The sequence below is a fragment of the Lissotriton vulgaris genome, chromosome 4_1, assembly GCF_964263255.1.
Source record: "Lissotriton vulgaris chromosome 4_1, aLisVul1.2, whole genome shotgun sequence".
NCBI classification, from domain to species: domain Eukaryota; kingdom Metazoa; phylum Chordata; class Amphibia; order Caudata; family Salamandridae; genus Lissotriton; species Lissotriton vulgaris.
The window spans coordinates 604004563-604028932 of NC_141691.1; positions in this window are offsets into that span (position 1 = coordinate 604004563).

The window sequence follows — 24370 nt, forward strand, 5'->3', positions numbered from 1 at the left end:
AATCTGCAAATACGATACCACACGAAGTAAGCAGGGCGAGGGCACAGTCTGGCACAGGTAGAGGACACCACAGGTACAGGATATCACACGAGGCAGAGGAGGGCGAGGGCACAGTCTGGCACAGGTAGAGGACGGCCAGGAGCGGGTGGAGTGACCGGTTCTGACTGGGTCAGTGTTGCTAGGTGGACTTTGAGGGTTCCTGTGAGGATAGCGTTCCCATAGTTGATTTTTGAGAGTACCAATGATTGGACGACCCATTTGAAGTCTTCCGGTGGAATGAAGGGTTTGATTTTCTTCAGGTGACGGAGAGTGAAGAGAGCTCTTTGAGGGTTAGATTTTTGTCAATGGTAAAACCAAGAGATTTTACAGAGTTGGACAAAGAGAGCGAGCAGTTGAGTACATTGAGATCAGAGATCCAGGTTTGGATGGGGAGTCCGTTGTTTCTTGGGATTGAGTTTGAGTTGGTTGGAGTGGAACAAGTGTTGGATCTTGTTTAAGGTATGGTTAAGATGAAGTACATCAGTGTGGGAACAAATCTTATAGTACAGTTGTGTGTCGTCGGCATAGAGGTGGTAGTTGATTCCTGCTTGTTTTAGGATGAGGGTAAGAGGTTCCATAAAGAGGTTAAAGAGTGAAGGGGAGATAATAGAACCTTGGGGGATGCCTAGGGGAACCGGAGAAGGGATGGATAGACAGTCACTTATTTTGACTTGTTGTGTTCTGTGTTGGAGAAATGAGGTGCACGATTTAAGGACCTGACCATTAAGGCCAAAGCGGGACTTGAGTGAGTTGAGAAGGGAGTTGGGGTTGTCTGTATCAAAGGCAGTCGAGAGGTCAAGGAGAATGAGTAGGCAGGATTCACCATTGTCAAGGGAAGCATGAATGTCATTGATTATATTCAGCATAGCAGTTTCCGTGCTGTAGCCTTTCTGAAGCCGGATTGCAAGTGGTCAAAAAGATTGAAGTTGTTAATATGTTTATCTAATTCAGTCACGGGGTGGAAATTACACCAAGATGCATAGTTTTTTAGTTGCTGAGGGGGAAGGCTGGGATCTGGAGGGGTAGTAGCGAGAGGGGGAGTGGAAGGGTAAGGAGACAGAGTCAATACGGGAGGATCGATAAGTGTATTGTCAGCGACGAGAGGGGTATTGGGTGGGATCTCAGTTAGATGGAAGGAGTGCTCGTTTTTTGCAATTTTATCCGAGATGAAGTTGGCAATTTCTTCACATTTATTTTTTTAGGCAGTAAGTTTAGGGGGGGCTGTGGATGTTTGGTTGCGAACAATTCTAAATAGTTCTCTGAGTCTGTTTTTTTGCCCAATCAAGTTGTATTTGGAAAAAGGAGGCCTTTTCCTTGAAGATGTGTTTTTTATAGGATGATCTAGCGGCTCTGAGACGGGCAAGGTGGGGGGCGGACGGGTGTTGTCTCCAAGATCTTTCAGTTAGTCTAAGTGAACGCCTTTCGTCATTGAGATCAGAGTTAAATCAAGTTTTAGATGGAATGGTTCTTTGGTTTTTTTTGTTTGGGAGGGTCTAGGAGGTCTATGACCTCACTGGTGGCCTTGTTGAAGAGTTCAGTGAGCTCATTTGCGTCTTGGGAGAGAGGGGTGAGAAGAAGTTGAGCTTGTAGTTTAGACACCAGTCCGCCAGGAGGGATTCGTTTGAGGTTTCTGGTCCATTTCAAGGGTGGGTGATTTTTAATAGGAGGGGTAGAGGGGAGCGGATTCGATCTTGAACAGGATGAGGTGATGGTCAGACCAGTCAATGGGAAGGATGCTGGAGATGGTAGCCAGGCCATTATTGGATATGATGGCATCGAGAGTAGCACCTTTGGTGTGGGTGGGTGAGTGACAAAGTTGAACAAGGCCATTGATTCCTAGAAGGTTGAAGAGATGGGAGACTGTGGGGTCAGCAGTATTGTTCCAGTGGATGTTAAAGTCTCCAAGGAAGATGTTTTTAGAGTTGGAGAGAAAGGATTGTGAAGGAAGGTCGGATAGTTCCTCAGCGAAGGGAATTGGATCACCCAGAGGATGGTAGATGTATGTAGGCGAATTGGGGAGGACCCCTGAATAATGAGTTTGGCGCCAAGGTATTTGAAGGTTAAGTGTTCGGCGTTTTTAACACAGGAGAGTTGCTCGTCATTTTTGAAAACAAGAGCTTATTTTAAACATTAATTTCTGCACCAGCCTGCATTACAGGTCACACCCTGCACCAGTTGCCTCAGCGCCGGGGGTCCCGCATTGTTTGGAGCCGCGAGGGAAGCAGACTCCATTGCCCAGCAGCGCCAGAGCAGCGCACAGCCCACCAGTTACTGGACGCGTCAGGAGGCGCTTAAAACAGCGTCAGAGCTCCAGCAGCCCGGGAGCTCATTTTAAACATTATCTCTGCGCCAGCCTGCATTAAAGGCCACAGCCTGCACCAGTGGCCTCAGCGCCGGGGGTCCCGCATTGTTTGGAACCGTGAGGGAAGCGGACTCCATCGCCCAGCAGCACCAGTGCAGCGCACAGCCCACCAGTCCCTAGATGGGCCAGGAGGTTCTTAAAACAGCATCATTTTAAACATTAATCTCTGCGCCAGCCTGCATTACAGGTCACAGCCTGAACCAGTGGCCACAGCGCCGGGGGTCCCGCATTGTTTGGAGCTGCGAGGGAAGCAGACTCCATCGCCCAGCAGCCCCAGAGCAGCGCACAGCCCATCAGTCACCGAATGAGCCAGGAGGCGCTTAAAATAGCGTCGGAGCTCCTGCAGCGCGGGACGTGCGTGCCCGGGCTAAGCCTGGGCCAAGGGCAGGCCCGTCTTGGTCCGTCAGGGACCAGGCCACTTCTAATCAGTCGTGCCCTGCAGTGGTGAGTGGGGTATTATATAATATAATAGCTCGATGCCTGGGGCAGCAAACATCATTGGCAAACGCAATATTACCCCAGTACTGCGTAACCCCAAGTCCATAGATAGTATGCTAGAGAGAGCAGTCAGTATTGTTAGCACTGAAATTGAACTAACCGAGAGGCGTTTGTCCTTAGGTCTAACAAAATCTCATCTACTTTTACAAACTGAGAACACTGATATCAGCGACCCTCAACCAACACTGCCTACACAAGTTGATCACAACTCACACCCACCAAGATGGGAAAGCGAATTGAGTGTGGAGGGAGCCGTGGACATTGGATATATTGGGACACTGGAGGGCTCTATCTCTGTGGGTTGCTCTAGGGACATTCCTGTACCTGTTACTGTTAATGTATCCCCGATCCAGGAAGTCTCTGGAGCAAAAAGGAAAAGGAAAACAGCTAAATTGGTTGGCTCCAAACGGAAACAACCTCCACGTTCAAACTCTCAATGCACCATTTAACTACGTGGATTCAGGGCTCGACAGCTCTAGCCCATCCGGTGCCTGTTAGTGTCTTGGTTGACCTTACGTCTTCAGAGACACTAAACCACTCTGTATATACACAGACTGAATCTACATCGACACATTTCTCAAATTTTACACTTGGGGATACCACTATTGATATTATTATAGATACAATGTTTGAGTGAGTTAAGGCACTCGTAGACAAGAATTTTGCTAGTCTATGGAAGCGTCTAGACCATTTGGAATCCTTAACTAACAAATTAAACTCGCCCAGCAAGGTAACTAAGCAGGTATCTCTACAGGATAGCACTAATAAAAAACAGACATTGTGTGATGGAATGCCTAAAGATCCGAAAGAACAAAAGGGGATTATAATTTCCAATCAAACTCCGGTCCCTTGTGCCACCTGTTGTAAAGCTAAAGATCGTATGCCTCCTAAACCCCGCCCTGACTCCGTTAATACCCCAAATTCAAATTTTACCACTACACTTCATCCATCAAGCTGTTCCTACAGCTTCTGTCAACATTGTTGGTAACAATGGTGGCGGGCATGTTGTGTCAGATAAAGATGTTTTAAGCCTGCCACCAGCAGCCTGTCCATATGTCCTGATTCTCGCAGGAGTGCCACCACTAGAGAAGAATAAGCCTGAGTCTTGGGACCAACTACTGAACAAAAGTATTGACTGGCTAGCCAAACATAAAGGGTATAGGAGGTCTAACATAAATGACATCATAATGGTACGTAGGGTTGGTTGGGTTGGACTGTCAGAAAAGACCATTGAGGGAGACTGCATTGGTATTAATTTCCGGCAACCAACACTTGTTAGAACAATACTGATGGCAAACGGGATTCATTGCTCCATACCTACAAACGTTTGGGCAGTGCCCCTTGGTTTCTTTTATAGACCAAACCCCCAGCAGAAATCCTCACCTACTCCTTCATATCTATCTATAAACAGGTTTGCTGCCCCCTCTGATCTTGATACCTTAGATTGACCGCCAACAATACCAAAACCCATTGTAATTGCCCCTTTAACATCTATGTTGACCATTCCTGGAAATGACGGCTTTGAGTTTGACCCCGATGTTGCCCCAGAAAATGACGGTCCCGAGCCCCATGACCCAATATTATATGTGCTAAGCTGGAATGTTGCCGGCTTGGCTTCGAAATTAAGTAGTGATGAAAGGGTCAAAATGGTAAACAAATATGACATTCTCATGTTTCAAGAGACTTGGGCTACATTTGAGTTATATCTTGAAGGGTATCATTGAGGCATGCCTACAAAAGAGTAACTAAGCAGAGGAAAGACGAGATTCTAAAAGAACAATGGAACAACTTGGCATGTGGTGCAAGATTTAACAATTCATATGGTTTCTGGACAGCTGCTAAGTCACTTAGATCACTGGGCAATATACTCACTCCGTTAGGTTGCAACATAACGAGTGAAGCTTGGGTAACCCATTTTTCTAACATATATGCTGCTATTCCCCAGTGTAAAGATACAATTGACAATTTCGTCATCAGCCAATTTCAAATATCAATATCAGAGGTTGAGGACGCTATTAACCAAAGTCTGGGTAACAAGGCCCCTGGCGCAGATGGGCTCCCTATTGATCTTATAAAATTCAGGCCAGGGATCTGGGCCCCTCTTTTACTTTTTAATAACCTGACAACTACCAAAATCCCCAACACATGGTCCGCATCTGTCATCGTTCCAATTTTTAAAAAGGGAGACAGATTCAACCTAATCTGTTACAGACCAATTTCTTTAATTGATAATACCCATAAAATATTGGGGAGGGTACTATTTAACAAAATCAGAACTTGGGCCGAGAATGAAAATATTTTAAATAGATGATAGTTAAGTTTTAGTAGTAAACTTGGAACGGTGGAACAGTGTCTCAACCTCAATTTAATCATAGGTAAATATACCATAGATCGACACAGCCCCATTTACCTAGCATTCATGGACCTCACCTCAGCCTTTGATTTCGTTAATAGATCTCAGCTTTGGAAATGCCTTTTAGACTATGGGTTGGATGAGGACGGGGCAGTTTCAGGGGACATAGTGGTCGAAACAGGCCTAAGGCAAGGGTGCGTTTTATCCCCACTTTTGTTTATTTTGTATATTAATGAATTACATAACGTACTGTCTGACCTGACCACAGATGTCCCTATGATGAATGGCAATAAACTGCCCGCCCTTCTATATGCTGACAATGCTCTTTTAATGGGTAGAACACCCAAATCTCTGCGCATATTAGTTAGGGGTTTTGTTGATTTTATGAATGGCCTGAATTTGTGTACAAATTTTAAGAAATATTTTTTAATGTGTTGTGGTCCTAAAAAATGTGTTATTAATGCTATTACTTCGAGTTCTGAAACTTTGCTACGCACACGCACTTTTCCATATCTGGGTTTGCAATTTTCAGACAATGGATCTTGGGCACCCCATTTGGTATATGGGCGGAGAAAATTTTTAAAGGCAGTTAACTCAATTTTAAATCTCCCCCAACCAAAAAGAATTGAGGTAGTGCCGTCCCTAATCAAAATCTATCGAACACAGTGTATACCTAATATAACATACGGGGCTGAAATCTGGGGCTATATAAACACTAAAAGTGCCCAAGTTGAAGAAAATAGATTTTGTAGGAGAATATTGGGGATACCTATCTCTTCTTCATCCTTTGTCTGTCATAATGAATTAAAACAATCTTATCTAGAGGTCTACATTAGGTCCCGCCCTGCCATGTTTTGGCTGAAGGTTTGGCAAAACCCTGCAGCCTCTTAAACCAGGGAAATTATAGTCGACTGTTTAAAATGCGACAAGGGCGGAGATATTCCATGGCTTGCAGAAGTAAAGGCAAGTCTAACTAGAGTAAATATTGGATATATTTTTAATAATCGAGACCAGTTAGATGTAATCGACCAAAAGACTATTCGAGATGCTATATACAAATATTATGGGTACATAAGATATGCACAAGAGCTTTCTAAAACCTCCGTTGCACGTTATATATCAATGGTAGATGACGGGGGCCTTTCCACCTATTTTCCAGCTGGTTACCTTTTAAGGGACATTACGCTGGGAACAAAGTTTGCTCTTTCACCTTAGGTCTGGCACATTAAAATATTTGTTGTGTTTTCCCTTAGGCTACCATTCTAATATTTGCCCTTGTGGCAACTCAGGCAAGCAATCCATGCTGCATTTCCTGTTCTTTTGTCATTTTTATCAAAGGTACAGTAAGCATCTCTTGATTCCGATTTTTAGGGCCAATGGTGTAACGGATTTTAAGGTTGCCTAGGGGACTATCCTCCAACTCAATGGGGAAGATTTAACACTTCGAGTCTGTACTTTTTTGAAAATGGCCATTCGTTCACGTGCTTCAATGAAACCCTGACAATTGTACCGGATTGGATGTCTTTATTTAATAGCTTATTCCCCTCTGCTGCTACTCCCCCTAAAACCCTCTGCACTTTGCACTTCATTACTTTATTATATGATGCTGCTATACATATAACCTGATACATCCCTGCTGCTATTTTCCCTAAAACTACCTGTATTCTGCACTTTGGCATTTTATCATTCGATGCTGCTATATATATAATTTGTTATATTTGTGACAATTTTGTGCTGATTTATTGAATTGCTTTTATATAGGAAAAAGCTTTGATGCATGTTTTAAACCTGGACGGTGTTTTCATGTAAATGTAGAAATGATTAATTTTGTGAGAATGTTTGTGCTTTTATGGATCTTGTATGTCCGAATAAAGAGTATTGAATTGAATTGAAAATAGCTAAGCCACCACCAATTCTGTCTGTTCTGTCGTTCCTAATGATGGAGTAGCCCGGGGGTTGAGTAGGTGAAGGATGGCCGTTGAGTGGTCATTAAGGCCAGGTTTTTGTAAGGAAGACGAAGTCGATGGATTCACTAAGGAGGATTTCGGATATTTCAGTTGCGTGTCGTACAGCTGAGCGGCAGTTAACGAGCATGCAGGATAGGGGCTTAGGGTTGGCTTTGGGGGTAGTGCACAAGTGTATGGTGGTAAGTTGGGTAGGAGGTCTGGGTGAGATGGGAGAAGAGGGGGTTCTGCTCGTTCCCAAGATCACTGGTATGCTGGAGAAATGGGGGGTACTACATTCGGGGATCAGGGGTTTGGGAAGGTAAGAGTTGCATAGGTCATTAGTGGCAGAGGGGGAGGGAGCTGTACCTAGCACGATGCAGCCTAGAAGATTTGTTCTAGAGGGGAATAGTTTTCCAGAGGTTATGTTGTGAGTTGTGAGTGAGGAAAGGGTGGGGGGCATTCAGATTGCGGAGGGCCTTGTTGTTCAGAGCCCTGAAGTCTTCTCTGAGTCTCATAAGTTCTGTCTGAATGGTTGAGAGGTTCAGTTCGATGTTAGAGAGTGTCAGAGTGAAAAGGTTGAGTGTTAGCTTGGGCGGCGAGGAGGGGGTGGAGCATGGGGATTCGGTGTTGGCTGGAGATGAGAGCCTGATGGGTGGCGGGGGGAGATGCAGTGTGGCGGGGTCAGAGGGGAGCTAGTGAGGTGGGACGTTGAGGTGGAGGGGTCACTCATACAGGTAGGTTGTGAGGCCCGGGGATGGGATTTCTTGGAGAGAGGGGAGGGGGGAGGTGAGGTCATGATGAGGAGGAGGAATGATATTCGGTGTTAGAGTTATAGGTGTAGTGGGGGGAGTGGTGGGAAGCAGTGGGAGAAGGAGCCGGGACTTAATTATCTCTACGTGCCTGGGGGAGTATAGTTCGTAGTAGGTGTTGGGGGCGTCAGGAGGAGGGAGGGGGGACGTTCAGGGGAGGGATTCAGGGGATGTGGAGAGGTCATCGGTAGCGAGGTGGGTTTGGGGATATCGGTAGTTAGATAAGGAGGGGATTTGGGTGGAGGGATGCTCAATTAGGGTGTCTAGGGGATATGCGCTCAGGGCTGGTCGGAGGGAAATGTGGGTGACCGACGTTTGGGAGGGAGAGGGTTTAGGGCCATGTTTGGATCGAAGGTCTGTCAAGGAACTGCAGAGGTGGTCGAAGGTGTTGAGGTGGTGTTCGGGTGCTTGAATGAGAATGTTGCCGATTTTATAAATGGAGATATCAATTTCTCCATTGAAAGATGGGGATGGGGAGGTAGATAGTTTGCAACCTTATGGGATATTGCCGGATTTGGTGATTTTGAGATAGTTCAGGTGGATGCTTTTCTATTTGGAGGGGTGTTTGTAGAAGAAAATAAGGTTTCTTTTTATAGGCGAGGTGAGGCTATGGTAGGAGTCAACTATGAGCGTTTCGGGGTGATGAGTCAGTAATTTATGCTTAAAGTTTTTCTTGGCATGTTTGGATAGATTGGGTGGGTATACGAAGTTCCAGGAATTGGGCCCATGTCTAGAGAGAGCAGGATCTGGGGGAGTGGGGACGGGAGATGGGGGAGGGCATGATGGGCTGTCAGGGGGGAGTTGGGAGGAAAAAAGAGAGGAGAGGAGGGTGGGTCAAACGAGGGGAGAGGTAGGCGGCGTTTGAGAGTGGAGGTCAGGAGGGGAGTTAGGGCCATCGGAGGGGGAATTGAGAGGAATAGAGGGAAGGGGGTGGGACATAAAGGGGTGAGAGGTAGGAGGCGTTTGAGATGGGAGGTCAGGGGGGGAGAAACGCTAGGGGGTGAGGTGAGGAAGTGGAGGGGTGAGGGGGGAATCCAAAGGGTAGGCCATAAGTCAGAGATATAGAAGAGAGGGGAAAGAGAAACACAACAGAGAAATGATAATGGTAGTGCTAGAGTAACAATAATAATAATGATGGAGCATCAGTATTCCAGTGAAATTCAACAAAAGGTGCAATAGTAGATAAAATAGTGGAGATAGCATAAATTATAGTGGAAGCACGCCAAAGCAGTCACATTAAGAACATAGCGGCATAAAGATAACAGTAATGGTAGAGCAGGGAAGCTAGTGGTGATAGAACATCAGCACTCAGAATAACATTCAAAAAGTGGTAAAGAAGGTTCAACAAGAGTAACTATAATTATAGAGATAGCGTAATTATAGTGGTAGCATAATTATGGTGGTAGCACGCCAAAGTAGTCATATTTGAACAAAGCAGGATAGTGAATATAGTAATGATAGAGTAGTGAGTCTAGTAGTGATGGAACATCAACACTCATTATAACAAAGAAGTAAAAGAAGGTTCAAACAAACGTAACAAAAATAATAGCGATAGCAAAATTATAGGGGTAGCACGCCAGAATTGGTCATATTTAAACAAATTTTTTTTTAAAAACAGTATAGTGATAACAATCAACAGGAAACAATAATTAACAATAATTAAGGTAGAAGCATGTCCATATAAATAATAGAAAAACAGTATAGTGATAACAATCAAAATGAAACAATATTTAACAATAATTAAGGTAGAAGCATGTCCATATAAATAGGTCTGAGAGAGAGAGGGGCTATCTTGCAAGGAATCAGGTAGGTGAGTGGAGAAGGGGGGAGTATATGTTGAGCACCAAAGAACCAGAGAGAGATGAGCAAAAAATGCAGGGAATCTGAATATGGGTTTAGAATAACAAAGTATAGGTAGGAACTTTCCTATAGAATGATGTGGAATGAATGTGAAATGTTATCTGGTAGGTGTATTGGAAGAGGCCAGTAGGTCGCGTTGAAATCTCAAAAATCAATATAGTGGTGTTTAGTCCTACATGGGATAAACACCTACAGCATCTACAGAAAGTCTTACATGTCCTACAGCAGGCTGGACTGCACATAAAGTCAAACAAATCCAGGGTGGGATTCCAAATGGTGAAAAATTTGGGATTTGTATTGGGCCACGGAGTGATATCCCCACAAGAAGAAAAGGTGAGGGCTATAGCAGACACCCAGTTCCCTACAACCAAGAGAGAGATGAGGTCTTTCCTTGGGTTGTTGGGGTACTCCCGGCACTTCATTTCACAATATTCAGAAATAGCTGGGCCTCTGACTGACACTCTGCGGAAGGACTTTAAAACTGAGGCCTTGTTACATCCTGCAGAATCTTTGGTAGATGCCTTTAACCATCTGAAGAGGGCCATTACCACTAGCCCAGTCTTGGCATCTCCTGACTTGTCTAAGCCTTTTACACTACACACTGATACCTCTAACTACGGCATAGGCGCAGACTTGTCACAACTGTCCCAAGAGGGAATCGAGCATCCTGTGCTATACATCAGTAGAAAGTTATTCCCCCGTGAGATGAGATACCCCATGATTGAGAAGGAATGCCTTGCGATAAAGTGGCCCATAAACAAGCTGAGATATTACCTCGAAGGCCATCCCTTTACCTTGTATACAGATCATGACCCACTTCAGTGGATGAGCAGGAATATGGGCCGGGTCCTACAAAGGTTCCTGTCATTGCAACCTTTCTTGTTTGAAAGGGCTCGGACAACAGGAGCGCTGACTTTCTCTCCAGGGTGTTCCCTCTCCCCGATCTGGAGAATCCAAGGAGGGAGGTGTGTCACAATTTCACTCTAGACCAAAGGGACGTGAACCAACTGACTCCTGGTTGAACGTCCCTCCACTCAACAGTCCTCTTCTTTCCCCACAGCAAGACAGCTGGCCCGAGGAGCAGAATGACTGGGCTCCTATGCCCAACAACACGCAAGTAGCCGACACCTTTTTCATAAGACAGGGCGCCTTTAACTGGAAGACGGATATCCCCAACGTCGCCCACAGTGTAGACGTCATTTCCCCGGAACCAATAAGACTCTATGAGTCCACTGTACTGGTGTGTGATCACCCTGGAAGGAAAGAGAGTGGAGACAAGGAGAACGCCAAAGAGGGAATGCCGGATGCTACAGCTGAAAGGCAACCACTCGTGGGAAGAACCAGAGACAACCCAAGGGCGTTGGATACGCCAGGAGGCCAACGTTTCCTCGCTTCCCCTGACCGTGCTCCTGGAGGAGCCTGGCTTACGAAGGTACGGAACCGGATTGCGGGGTTTGTTGGAGGGAGTAAGAAGACTTAGCATTAGCGTTCTTCTCCTTGTATGTGTTCCCGGTCACCCGTTTTCTCTACACGAGCACACCTTCTGGTTATTTAGAGCACACCGCGGATGTTCCCTCGCTCCCTACCCCGTTTCACTTGATTTCTGAGGCAGTGACACTGTTCTCCCTTTTCTTTATGTGCCGGAGAGACACAGCCAAGAGAGAGAGAGCTCTACAACCTGAAGAGGAAGGAGCAACGCATCCAGCCTAACCAGGATAAGACGTATTATTCCTGACTGTTAACACTGACCTCTGTTAAAAAAAGAAACCTTCTCTAACACGACGTGGTCTAGATCTCGATCCTTCCCCTAGTTTACAATTACCTTATATGAAGTAATCGCCAACTTAACCAGACTCCAAAATCAGAACTGGGATACCATGTTACTATTTCCCAGCATGCACCTACAAGAATTAGAACAAGATCAACTCTCATCCTCCTCACCTGAATTTACGGTAACATTCTGATTGAATCTTGCAACATTCATACATACCAAAAATGGAAAAGAACATAGGATTGATGGGAATAACTGATGAACACTTTTTATCCTTCAAAAGTATCTCACCTGTGAATTTCCCTTTTCTCAATAAGGATTTTCTACTGTTTATAGTAGCACAGTTTTCAACATAATCATGAATCTGGAAGTTTATGTCATTTGATAATTCTTTTCCTTGCAGAAACTGCGCACTCGAAGAGTTTAATCCATAGCCTGTTTAAAGGTCAAAGTTTACAAAGCTGCGTACAATCTATCCTTTCATGTTTTCCATGAATAAAACAAGATAACCCCAATCTATTATTCCTGCAATCGTAATGCTTTTTACAGGCAGACAGTTCCTTGGGGAAACATCGCGACCACGAAGTCTCCCTACCTGGAAGTTGCATTGCACCGCTGCGCTGACAATGAAGAATGAAGATCAACGAGTGGTCAAGACAGAACGTCTTACCATTGAAACCAAACAAAAAACACAGTCTCCCAAAGCAATGAGGATCAGAGCCCCACGGCTGTCAAGACAGAATGTCTTACCACTGAACGCAAAAAAATATAATAGTCTCCGAAGCAAGGAGACTATCCACCAACCTCCAACGGATTCAGTATCTCCCTTCAGCCAAAGGAAATGAGGAACTCTCCAAGGGAAATGCTTTTAGCAGAGCAAGAAAAGACCCGTTCAGCTGAAGCGAGCCCACAACCTGCACCTCAACGAATTACGCCCACTGGCTGGTGTGCAGGTGCTTCTCATATCCCATAAGCATTCGATCCACATCCAAATAGGCATCATGGGAGATGTAGTTCTTATCAGAATGGAATAATTTGCAATTAGGAAGGTGCTACTCATTACAACTCCCGACAATATTATGGCATATGCAAGAAGGAGTTTGTCCCAAACAGAATGCACTTATTTATAACCTGAAAAAGAATGTTTAGCCGTGGTATGGGCTTGTGAACACTTCCATGTATTCCTGTATGGAAAGGCTTTTACACTTTTAACTGATCATCAAGCTGGACTGACTGTATTTGGCAATGATAGGGCCAAGATGCCTCCTCACTTTGAATGATGGGGACTACGATTATAGGAGTACAATTATAACATTGCGCATCATCCAGCGAAGGATCGGAACCCTGGTGACTTGTATTCCAAAGAAACCATACAAGGTTACAGTAATCAACCCAGGACAGCTAAAGACTATATCAATGTCATTGTAAAATCAAATACACCAGCTGCCATTTTGATAGCCCAGATTACCACTGCCATGAGCCATGACAGTGACATGCTAAAGGTGAAAGATACAATTACACATCAGTCATGGAACCACCACACTCAACCCCTCACCAATGGCGAATATAACATTTAAAAAAAATGAACTATTCAATACTCAGGAAGTAGTTATACTGCGTTGGTTAAGAACTATCACTTGTGAAATTCAGAGGTTTTGTTAATTTAAAATGGTATAATTCAAATGACATTTTCACCTAACTATAAACCCTTTAACCTTTATTTTTTTCAGAGAATTTCTACGGCTTTAAATTAATGTAAAGCAAAATATGATTACAATTCCTAACTATAACGTAAAAGCAGTTATGGCGTCCTGGATGTGGTGAATAGTGAAAAACATCCTGGTACCAGTGCACCACATGAGTAAAATATGGTACTCAAAATGAGTTTGCCCAACTAACCCAGCAAGGGACAAGTAGATGTTTTAGGGCTATTTTCCGATACCAAAACCAGTGTGAGCACAAGATGGCTGTGATAAGTACAACAATAAAACCTATCTACACAACAACACTGTCTTATCTAGGCAGTCAAGGGGTACCAATGGTCATAATTAACCAACCCGATTTTCATTTGTTATAAGTAGACATCAATAAAGCAGTAGCAAATAGTCTACCACAAGAAGGGTTAAATACACAGGTCTTCTTTTTTCAAACATGGTTTTGGAATCATTTTCCCATATAGAAATAGATCAAAATTAACACCAAAAAGCTCCTTACAAGTTACACGAGGTGCATTATTATCACAAATGCAGAAATTACTTACACCATCGCCCAATGTGCATTTGATGGTTATTCGTGAAATGATGGCTAAAAAAGTCCATTTCCCATGAATGTATAGCTTTTTAAATATGTACATCTCATATCTGAGCTCCTGCTGTACTATAAAACTGTCTATGAAGTCTGTGCAATTCATAATTGTAAAAACACTATTTGCAATTAGCCAACAATTTTTGATTTTACTCAAATTAAATATAACATCTGCTTACAGGGGCTTACAGCTAGCCCTCTTCAATCATTGGTCTATTGTGTAATTCACATTTATCTTCTGTCATCAAGAGCATACAACATGGGGCAATGGGTCAGCTAACTTCAGTTATTGGCTAACTTCATTGTGAGTGATGGCATTCTGTTATTTTCACAAGGAGAAAATGCTCACACAAAGCAGTTCCCTTCACCGCCATGGATTATTATGTGAATGTGTGCTTTTTGAGACCAGAATATGTTTGCTTTTTAGCCATTGATTTCTCAATTGGGAGGGGGTCCCAGCAGCTCCGTCAAAATAAAACGAGCAATGACAAAGCCTAAAAATCATCGTCAGCCAATGGCAGGCCTATTGGTTTTGCCAAAGTTTCAATATATCTTCTCTGCTTGGCACAACTTAATAAAATGTCCACTAAGTGACAAAACATGCGGTAAGTTAATATGCTCTGATCACAATAGACGGTGTGAGTGCAAAGTGATGGTTAGGCTGGCAAAACATAGAAACACAGCTGTTTATGTGCAAATTAGGTGAATACATATCCATAAAAAAATTTGCACAGGGACACATTGCTCATGGTATGGACGCAGCTATCTTAAACAATGATCCCCCAAAATCGTGAGTTGCATGATGCATGAGACGCATTGGACCAAGCCTATATGGTCCAAAGGCAGAACCACCATCTTAATGCTGTTCATGCGCCATTAATGTAAAATGCTCTGGGGGTTTATTACAAGCCCCTTGCATCGCCTGTACGTCACTTTTTCCCATGTTAAAAGTGACGTACAGGCGACGCAAAGGGCTTGTAAATAAGCTCCCAGGAGTTTACTGTTCAATGCAGTAAGAGATAGCGGAACTGCAGAGAACAAGGCTACTGGATCCATCCAGCAGATTATATTTTTCATCACACCTGGCTATTTCGTGAGGTAAAAAAAAAAAGCGTGGCCCGCTAAATGCGCCACTGCGTCATGCCGTGACTGGTTGGCACTTTAAAAGGAGCAGGCTTGCTGTGATTTGGGAAATGTAGAACGCCTCACTGGCATACACCTAGCAGGCGGGGCAAGCCTGACAAATGGTTTCAAGCTTGAATGGGAAGCGTTTGCAGTGAGTGATGGCTGGCATTTCTGTGTTGGTCAGACCATAAATCAAGGAACAAGTCACTTAAGCATATTGTAAACTGTCAAGGAAAGGGCAAAGGAGAAACGTATGCCTTTAGCTCTCTTCCGCTTCGGGGAATACTACCTGCCACGCTTTTACCATTCCTCTGGATCACAACCACACATATTGTGTGAACTGCGTTTTTAGGTCTCGCCTTTACCATTCCGCAGGAATGGGAAATGGGGAGAATTCAAGTCGGCAAAATCCACTTAAAACCACGGGCTTTCAGCCGCGGTTTTCTTTAAGTTCACGTGAATCACGTGATTAAACATGCACGCGCATCGGCAGCATTTCTTCTGCAGGCTCGCAAAAGGCTCTCCTCCCTCCCCACATCAAAGGCATCAATCACCCTCCCACAAGCTTCCCCAGCACTGCCCCGCCCCCTGCTTCACAGCCAGGCCATCTGTTCCCTGCCAGACCTCTCACACCTCCGTCACAGCATGCCTGTGTACTTCAAAGGCTTATCACTTCACACGGCCGGCCGCAGGCCGTGCAACCAGAGCACTTCAGTTGGTGTGCAGCCCCCCTCCCAGCACTGCCTTGTTACTCTTGGCAGCCGTGAGTCCCTAAACACTTTTTATATTTAATTAGCAGCAGCAGCATTTCTCCTGCGCCAGGCCACATCAAAGGCTCTGTGCCACTTTCACCCACACAGCAACACTTACAGACACGCAACGCCACTCACACCCACGCAAGCCCACTATCATCCACGCAACACCACACTCACCCACGCAACGCCACTCACTCACTCACGCAAAGCCACTCACACCCACGCAGTGCCACTTTCACCCACACAGCACCACTTTCAGACATGCAACGCCACTCACACCCACGCAAGCCCACTATCACCCACGCAATGCCACACTCACCCAAGCAACGCCACTCACCCAAGCAACACCACTCACACATGCAACACAACTCACCCACGCAACCCCACTCATCAACGCAACCACACTCATCCACGCAACGCCACTCATCCACACAACGCCACTCATCCACGCAACGCCACTCATCCACGCAATGCCACTCACACATGCAACGCCACTCACACATGCAACGCCACTCACACATGCAACGCCACTCACCCACGCAACCCCACTCACCCACGCAACGCCACTCACCCATGCAACGCCACTCACCCACGCAACGCCACTCACCCACGCAACCCCGCTCACACATGCAACGCCGCTCACACATCCAACGCCACACACACATGCAACACCACTCACACATGCAACGCCACTCACACATGCAACGCCACTCACACATGCAACGCCACTCACACACGCAACGCCACTCACACACGCAACGCCACTCACACACGCAACACCACTCACATACTCAACGCCACTCACACGCGCAACGCCACTCACCCACGCAACTCCACTCACCCACGCAATGCCACTCACACACGCAACGCCACTCACACACGTAACGCCACTCACCCACGCAACGCCACTCACCCACGCAACGCCACTCACCCATGCAACGCCACTCACCCACGCAACGCCACTCACCCATGTAACGCCACTCACACACGCAACGCCACTCACACACGCAACGCCACTCACCCACGCAACGCCACTCACCCACGCAACACCACTCACACACGCAACGCCACTCACACACGCAACGCCACTCACACATGCAACGCCACTCACACACGCAAATCCACTCACACCCACGCAGTGCCACTTTTACCCACACAGCACCACTTCAGACACACAACGCCACTCAAACCCACGCAAGCCCACTCTCACACACGCAACGCCACTCTCACACACGCAACGCCACTCACACACGCAACGCCACTCACACATGCAACGCCACTCACTCACGCAAATCCACTCACACCCACGCAGTGCCACTTTTACCCACACAGCACCACTTTCAGACACACAACACCACTCAAACCCACGCAAGCCCACTCTCACACACGCAACGCCACTCTCACCCATGCAATGCCACTCACACATGCAACGCCACTCCCACATGCAACGCCACTCACACATGCAACGCCACTCACACACGCAACGCCACTCACACACGCAACGCCACTCACACACGCAACGCCACTCACACACACAAATCCACTCACACACGCAAATCCACTCACACCCACGCAGTGCCACTTTTACCCACACTAGTAGAAAAGAAAAATTGCTGACCCACCTCCTTATTTAGTCTCACTATAAGTTTAAAGAGACAACAAACAAATGACCAAATCACTTTGTTTGTATGGGTAATTTTATTAAACCCTTTTGTTCATTATTTTTGGTAAGATTTAACCAGTTAGTAGGCGAGAAGAACACTCCATACATCTATATACAAATACAAAACATTAAGACATATTTTACAAATACCAACAAGTAAACAATAAATCAAATAATCATCAACAAACTTCTCGTATTAGAAATGAATAACAAGTCTGTATGCGCAAATAATTAATTTTTGCGAAATAATCAAATAATCAGAAACCGCTATTGAACCCAACAGGTTGAAAAATAGATTTTGACAGACATCAGAAATTAGTCCACAGTAATTTTTAACCATAGAAGCTGCACTCATCACGTGCAAATATTTTTGAACTCTCTATCTGTCGTTTTGCCAACGCGTTTCGAATCTGTCGATAATTACAGATTCTCCTCAGGGCTCTCTCATTGTTATCAATCTAAACAGAAAAATAAAACGAAGTTTGTTTCAGTGTACAAAGCTAAATTTCGTTTTTCAAAAAGCCCCTTAGGAGAGGCCGGACTCAACTGTACTAATTACCTCTCTGGAGAATGTGGTGGGCTCTCGTGGTTCAGTTTGTGCACGAGGAAATAAACGCCGCAGAAATCAGTACATATGAAAGATTTGTTCTGGAAGAATAAATAAATCAAAGACTTACTAAGCCATCTAGAACAGTGTCAAGCGACTACGACAGACCTAATGCTGCACATTCATACCTTCTTCAAGTAGCATTGAATGCGGTATTAGGTTTTCCGTGTGCTCCTTTTATCCTTTCTGTGCGACCTGTAAAATATTTAGGTCGCGCTCAGTATTTACAAAAATTGTGCTTGAGAAAACATTGGTAGAGTATTAAGGGAAAACGTGAAACCACCTACCCAAATATGTGGTAGTAGACACGGGGCGTCGGCCGCCATACCGTGTTTTTGTTGTCTTAATTGGGTTTAGTCAGAAGCGGGGTCGTTTTCCTCACCATTAAATCAAGAAGCGTCTCGCTCGCGCTGTAAGACAAAACGGGACTTTTTAGTCACTCGCTCTGTGCGGAGTAAGAGCGCCGTAATCTCACGCATTGGGAGTATCACAAATGCTCACCTTTCAGCAGTCGTAGCGAACCAGGAAATGGTAACGCAGGGGGAGCCAAGCGGCTGTCAAGGGCTCCTACATCACTGCGAGCCTACCGCCAGGCATTATGGATATTGTAGTTTTAAACATGATTGAATTACAGTCTCGAGATTTCAGAGATTGAATTCAACCCAGTTTGGGTACTGTTGAACTTCAGTATTAAGTAAGCCTCTTTTTTTAAAAGGATCTGGTCTATGTTGATTCCCTTTTTAGGTTGATTAATGTTGAAAAGCACTGTCCAACATTAATCAACCTAAAAAGGGAATCAACATAGACCAGATCCTTTTAAAAAAAGAGGCTTACTTAATACTGAAGTTCAACAGTACCCAAACTGGGTTGAATTCAATCTCTGAAATCTCGAGACTGTAATTCAATCATGTTTAAAACTACAATATCCATAATGCCTGGCGGTAGGCTCGCAGTGATGTAGGAGCCCTTGACAGCCGCTTGGCTCCCCCTGCGTTACCATTTCCTGGTTCGCTACGACTGCTGAAAGGTGAGCATTTGTGATACTCCCAATGCGTGAGATTACGGCGCTCTTACTCCGCACAGAGCGAGTGACTAAAAAGTCCCGTTTTGTCTTACAGCGCGAGCGAGACGCTTCTTGATTTAATGGTGAGGAAAACGACCCCGCTTCTGACTAAACCCAATTAAGACAACAAAAACACGGTATGGCGGCCGACGCCCCGTGTCTACTACCACATATTTGGGTAGGTGGTTTCACGTTTTCCCTTAATACTCTACCAATGTTTTCTCAAGCACAATTTTTGTAAATACTGAGCGCGACCTAAATATTTTACAGGTCGCACAGAAAGGATAAAAGGAGCACACGGAAAACCTAATACCGCATTCAATGCTACTTGAAGAAGGTATGAATGTGCAGCATTAGGTCTGTCGTAGTCGCTTGACACTGTTCTAGATGGCTTAGTAAGTCTTTGATTTATTTATTCTTCCAGAACAAATCTTTCATATGTACTGATTTCTGCGGCGTTTATTTCCTCGTGCACAAACTGAACCACGAGAGCCCACCACATTCTCCAGAGAGGTAATTAGTACAGTTGAGTCCGGCCTCTCCTAAGGGGCTTTTTGAAAAACGAAATTTAGCTTTGTACACTGAAACAAACTTCGTTTTATTTTTCTGTTTAGATTGATAACAATGAGAGAGCCCTGAGGAGAATCTGTAATTATCGACAGATTCGAAACGCGTTGGCAAAACGACAGATAGAGAGTTCAAAAATATTTGCACGTGATGAGTGCAGCTTCTATGGTTAAAAATTACTGTGGACTAATTTCTGATGTCTGTCAAAATCTATTTTTCAACCTGTTGGGTTCAATAGCGGTTTCTGATTATTTGATTATTTCGCAAAAATTAATTATTTGCGCATACAGACTTGTTATTCATTTCTAATACGAGAAGTTTGTTGATGATTATTTGATTTATTGTTTACTTGTTGGTATTTGTAAAATATCTCTTAATGTTTTGTATTTGTATATAGATGTATGGAGTGTTCTTCTCGCCTACTAACTGGTTAAATCTTACCAAAAATAATGAACAAAAGGGTTTAATAAAATTACCCATACAAACAAAGTGATTTGGTCATTTGTTTGCTGTCTCTTTAAACTTATAGTGAGACTAAATAAGGAGGTGGGTCAGCAATTTTTCTTTTCTACTAGTATATTGGGTCCAGCTGCCCCCCTGTCCCAGGACCAGACTCCGTGGTTGTACTAACTATAGAGCGGGTGCATACCCGCGAGAGTTAAAAGGGCAACAAGATTTCTTCACGGCAGAAGGTTTGTGAACTGAAAACCGGGAGTGACATCTTGTCCCTCCAAAATAATGGGCGAGAAGGACACTCTATCATTCTCGGAAAGCCATATTCAGAATTTGTTGGCTAATTCCCCCTTTTCTGAGGTCTCTTTAAGTTCTACTGCTCAACAACAGAACGAAACTGAAAAACTGACCAGACTCCGGAAAAAACATATTCGTACCGAACTTCACGGATACTTTCTCCTGAAGCACCTAAGGGGTGGGACCATCCCTTGGGGGCTTCAGGTTAAGAATGTACCGGTGATTTTTACGGAGGATGCTGATTATAAAAAGGGTTTTAGCTGCATAAATACTAAGTGTAGCAGGGACCTCATGGTCCATACCATTGAGACAGCACAGAGATTGTGTGTCAAAGAATTAGAAGAAATAGATGAATTGACTAAAGCCATTGCAGAAAGCCAAGTGATTCCAGACTCTAAAGCTCTACTAGACAAAATAGATAAAGAAATACAAACGTTCAAGGACAACACCATTAACAACAAAACAGCTCAGTTTGAAAGGGACTCCAAATCCTTTACACTGGAAAGGGCTTACCCATTCCTCAAAGAGGATTATTATTCTCAAATTGAATCTCGAGGGGCACTGACAAACTTTCAAGGGCGATCCAGAAATAGATTTAAAACATTCTCTGAAACGTCATCTTCAGGGTCTTCTGGGTCAGAAGCGAGAGGGAACACCAATAAGAAACAAACTCCTTTTTTAGAGAAAGGCCAACAACAAAAGGTGAGGTTCAAACCAGCATGGGAGATGCGAACCAGGAGAAACTATTACAAAACGTAGTGGGCTCCTCCACCATTGTGAATTTATCAGCCAGGACTTTGATAAAAGATGAGGAATCAGTCCTCAATTTAGGACTCAAATTTGTCCCAACCAAACAAACAGATTTCACTAAAATAAAACTAGAGGCAATTGAATTCTGCCGTAAAATCCGACTGAAAGTCTTTTTTGCCAACCAACCTTCCAGTGTGAGTATGGAAACAACAGGCCTCAGGAACAAGTCCACTTTTGTACCCCATCAGAACATTCCTAAACAGGTCCACGCATTCGAACAAATCTTGTTATCCTCTATCACTAAACTAGAGAGTAAACATAAATACGTGAAACAAAACATCTCAAAGGGACAACGATTGGCCCTGAAAAGCTTGAAAGATGATCATTCTTTGATCATCAAACAGGCCGATAAGGGGGGAGCAGTGGTGTTATGGCCCCGAGAACAATATCTCGCGGAAGGAGCACTGCAGGTTAACAACCAAGAGTGGTACAGAAAACTGCAGGAGGATCCACTACAATTAATCCAATCTTTAATTATAGATGTTGTTCAAACAGGCAGAGAAAGTGGCTTCCTAGGCCCTAAAGAAATTGATTTTTTGGTTAAGAAATGCCCGAGAACTCCTGTGGCATATTTCTTACCAAAGATTCACAAGAATTTATCGAATCCACCAGGGCGACCTCTCGTGTCGGGGTGTGATTCATGCCTTGAGCCCCTGTCGAAATACATAGACTTCTTTCTGAAACCCTTTGTGACAAATGTGAAGTCCTACTTAAGAGACACGACTGATTTTCTGGTTAAGGTTGAAGGGACCCCATTTGATCGTACATCACAATTGATGGTAACCATGGATGTTACGTCCCTTTATACCCAGATACCACAGGACGAAGCACTGGAGGTTTTGGAACTCTATCTTGATTCAAGGGAAAGACCACATAGAGTCCCAACTTCCTTCATCGTTCGATTGGCCGAAATAACTCTCAGAAGAAATTACTTTCGCTTCAATGATGAGTATTTCATGCAAGTTAAGGGCACCGCTATGGGGTGCCCTTATGCCCCAGAAATGGCCATACTCTATATGGCCGAATATGAGAAAAAATATGTTGAGTCAGACAACCCTTTTGCACATCACATTGTGCATTGGTATCGATATATCGACGACGTGTGGCTCCTGTGGGAGGGGAGCCGCGCCGAGTTGGGTGACTTCCACCAGTGGCTCAATAATAGGCACAGGGACATTAAATTCTCAATTGACTCAAGTAATGTCAAAATGACATTCCTTGACGTGGAAGTGCGAGATAGTGATGGGTCCTTGAAGTCCTCCCTTTTCAAGAAAGCAACGGACAGAAATACCACACTCCACTATGAGAGTTCACATCCCAGAAACCTAAGAGCAAACCTGCCATATGGACAACTCCTGCGAATCAGGAGGAACTGTTCAGAATTGGCACAATTTGAACAACATGGATCAACATTTTGTGAAGAACTAACACAGCGAGGGTACCCTAAAAAGCTTCTAAAGCATTCTTTTAAAAGAGCCCGTTGCACACCGAGGGAGAGCCTCCTTCAAATAAAAGTGAAACGCGACCTTGAGAATTTGGTCTGCGTTACGACATTTTGTCCCGAAACCCATAACATACGCCAAATGGTGTTGAAACATTGGCATCTATTGGAACAATTAGAGACACCCATTCCTCGTCCAATATTCGCCTTTAGAAGAAATCAGAACATTGGCCAACAATTAGTCCGTGCGGACGTGAGAGTAGCAAAACCTAAAAGTGATTTGTTATCTAAATGGGGTCTTAAACCGATAGAGGGACATCATAGGTGCGGAAACTGCATCGCTTGCGATTCAACTATCGAGGGTACCATTTTCCAACATTCCAACATGTCCTGGTCCCACACAAGTTTCACAAATTGCAAAACAAAAAATGTCATTTATGCCATAATCTGCTCCTGCCACAAAATCTATATTGGTAAGACCAACCAGCAGGTGAATGTACGCATGACACAACACAGGTCGCGCATAAAAAAGAAAGTGCTAACTGCGCCCCTCGTCCAACATTTCTCCGAAAAACAACACAGAGAAAATGATTTCACTTGGACAGTGCTTTTCAACATTAATCAACCTAAAAAGGGAATCAACATAGACCAGATCCTTTTAAAAAAAGAGGCTTACTTAATACTGAAGTTCAACAGTACCCAAACTGGGTTGAATTCAATCTCTGAAATCTCGAGACTGTAATTCAATCATGTTTAAAACTACAATATCCATAATGCCTGGCGGTAGGCTCGCAGTGATGTAGGAGCCCTTGACAGCCGCTTGGCTCCCCCTGCGTTACCATTTCCTGGTTCGCTACGACTGCTGAAAGGTGAGCATTTGTGATACTCCCAATGCGTGAGATTACGGCGCTCTTACTCCGCACAGAGCGAGTGACTAAAAAGTCCCGTTTTGTCTTACAGCGCGAGCGAGACGCTTCTTGATTTAATGGTGAGGAAAACGACCCCGCTTCTGACTAAACCCAATTAAGACAACAAAAACACGGTATGGCGGCCGACGCCCCGTGTCTACTACCACATATTTGGGTAGGTGGTTTCACGTTTTCCCTTAATACTCTACCAATGTTTTCTCAAGCAAAATTTTTGTAAATACTGAGCGCGACCTAAATATTTTACAGGTCGCACAGAAAGGATAAAAGGAGCACACGGAAAACCTAATACCGCATTCAATGCTACTTGAAGAAGGTATGAATGTGCAGCATTAGGTCTGTCGTAGTCGCTTGACACTGTTCTAGATGGCTTAGTAAGTCTTTGATTTATTTATTCTTCCAGAACAAATCTTTCATATGTACTGATTTCTGCGGCGTTTATTTCCTCGTGCACAAACTGAACCACGAGAGCCCACCACATTCTCCAGAGAGGTAATTAGTACAGTTGAGTCCGGCCTCTCCTAAGGGGCTTTTTGAAAAACGAAATTTAGCTTTGTACACTGAAACAAACTTCGTTTTATTTTTCTGTTTAGATTGATAACAATGAGAGAGCCCTGAGGAGAATCTGTAATTATCGACAGATTCGAAACGCGTTGGCAAAACGACAGATAGAGAGTTCAAAAATATTTGCACGTGATGAGTGCAGCTTCTATGGTTAAAA